We start from the raw sequence: 2730 nt of genomic DNA, 5'->3' as shown, positions 1-2730 counted from the left end.
TTCTGGCAAGGGAGGGCCGCTGAGTGCGTGGGGCCGCGGTGGCTTGAGACGTCAGGCAGCCGCAGACAAAAATGATAATTTTTTATTGCAGTTAGGCTTTCTATAGGGTTTGAAAGCTCTTTGCCAGGGCTCCCGGCGCTGCTTTTGCTTTCTCGAATTGCTTCAAGCGCTGACCCTCTGGCCGTCATTCCGTGCAGCCCGACCTGAGAAAGTTACCTCTGGTAGCTGGGCTCCACCAATATGTGCTATGTCTGTTTCTGTCCACTGACTGCCTCTTATCAAGAGGCCTTGGGTCTGCTCTAATCCACTTGAGATAAAGGAGGAACAGCTTTTTCCAGAGGGGAAAGAGAGGAGAAATCCATACTTTACGTCCCATGTAGAGACAAATCTACCAATATGCAGATTTCAATAAATGCTTTTCCTTATTCTCAACTCATCCACCTGCTTGGAAGTTTTTCCTGTGAACAGCTTATCAGCTCACCAAAATGTGATGTGAAATATTTTAACATTAAGTTCATTACAAGGATTCAAGACTTAAATATAGAGCAGGAACGTACACCAGTATTGTTTCTGTCTTGGGACAGCCCTCGGAGACACCAATCTGTTGAAAACCCCTGATAGAAAGAGGAGGAAAGTTTCCATGTTGGTAATAAAGGCCCGTCTGTCTTGCACGCCACTGATCACATCTGCACAGGAAGGGCAGCTGGTTTCAAAGCTGATCAGGGGAAGCAGGGCTTGCCCACAGGCCTGGCTGACTGTATCAGGTTTCTTTTACACAAAGGTCTGTGAAACAGCATCAGTCACAGAGAATAATTTGGAGATACTGAAATACCAAATGAAGGCGTGGAAGCTGAGGTAGGACAGCACTGATTACAGCACACTTCCCACAATGCTGAAGCCAGTGACCATTTGCTTGACTACAGCTTCAGGTGTAGAGCTGTCTAAATGCCAGGCTCAACTCCAGATAGGTTTTTTGTGTGGATCTTGAAGCATTTCTGCCAACCTCTTGGCAATATAATCTGTCCTGGGCTCTGCTTGAACTTCAGGACTTGTTTGTCCTCTGTCCCTTTACTACTACGTTGCTTTATCCCCTCCACATTTCATCTTTTTTTCTTTTCTCCTTTTTCCCCGTTTCTCTTTTAATCTCTTCTTCTCTTTCATCAGATCATTTAACTCCCAAGCCTGCTGTACACAATGAAGCAGTGCCGTGCCTGCACTCAGACTGCTGGTAAGGGAAAGTGGACATGGGGTTAAGTCTTTGAGTACACACTGCACACACTGTGTAAGATATTGCATGTGATTGGACTGCTTCAGAGGGAGTTACATTTCACAGACATGACAAATATTTTCTGTTTCAGGCAAGTGAGGGAATTCCTCATGACTTTCTCTTCCCGATAGAAAACAAAACTGGAAAAGGGAACACAAAGCTGACTCTCTGGATGAAAGAGGTTAATGACAATTAAGCACAGGTGTAGTCTTGCTGACATCCCCATATTCAAGGGGCCCACCCACATCAAGGTTTGTGGAATCATGACAGCATCTCATCCTGCTTTTTTAAAGGGGAAGAACTCCCATTAGATTGCTTGTAGATCAATGCCAGGGAAACCTTTTTTTTCTCTGCAATGTGTTAACATCTTGTTTCTCAATCTTAACCATCGAAGTTCTCCTGCAAGAATTTGCACACGTGGAACTTACTTAACACACAGCTTAACTGTTACTTGCACCAATACTTCTGTTCCCATGTCAGAATTTTACACAGTATCAATGAAGTTCCCACTGAAAAGGCCTATACTGAATATGGGAATGAGGAACCAAAGCTGTAGCATAAGCAATCACAGCCTATTTTTGTGCATTTCAGCAATTATATTGTGATTTCTGTAACATTGTCAGACTTTGGACTAACACAGTAATCCTGACCAAACTATAGAGTCAGTGAATCTGTAGAACATCGAGAAGCAAGAACTGGTGTGAATACTGGCACAGAATATGAATACCATCATAACTGTTTCATGAAAAATGTATTAGACGGGGGCATTATGTTGGGATTGGTACAAACCATTCACAAGTATATATTCACTGTAAGTTTTAGTGCCTGTGATACTTTGATGTTTGCTTCATTCAGGCCATCATCCCAAGAATGCTTCCTGGCAGAGGAAGAGGACTTCTCTCCAAAATGCCCGCAGCATCTCTGCATTAGGAACTGTGTTGCTCTGTTTTCTCTTTCTATGGATCCATCCTCTGTTATGCTACTTTACCTACTCGCACCAACCCCTTTCTCTTGCTCTGTTCAAAGATGTTCCTGTCTAACTCACCTTCTTGCCAGTTTGTGAATTACTGATTTACACACATAAGTGCCCACACAGACATATGGCTGAGGTGCACCAAAGGGCCCTGCAGTGAAGAGAAGGCTGGGTGATGCAGTGCTCTTGTGCAGCAAGCTCTCCCCCGGGCTCTCAGACTTCAGCCCAGCCCTGGAAGCCTGCTGGCTGGGAGAGGAGCACCTGGCCCATCTGCGTTCGGTGCTCTAGCAGGACTTGTGCTCCTACACCTCCACGACTACCTTGCAGAAGTGCCTGCATTCAGGAGAGCACCTCAAGACCGCGTCCAGGCTCTGGCTCCGTACCAGCCCGCCCTTTCCCGGCCTCACGCTTCTCTCTCCGACCTGCCCGGCCCACATCAGGTAGGGCTGCCGAGCGACTCACCGCCCTCCCCGTCTCTGCACTGGACACC

The sequence above is a fragment of the Meleagris gallopavo genome, chromosome 2 (assembly GCF_000146605.3).
Source record: "Meleagris gallopavo isolate NT-WF06-2002-E0010 breed Aviagen turkey brand Nicholas breeding stock chromosome 2, Turkey_5.1, whole genome shotgun sequence".
Taxonomy (NCBI): Eukaryota; Metazoa; Chordata; class Aves; order Galliformes; family Phasianidae; genus Meleagris; species Meleagris gallopavo.
Note: the sequence above shows the minus strand (reverse complement) of the source record.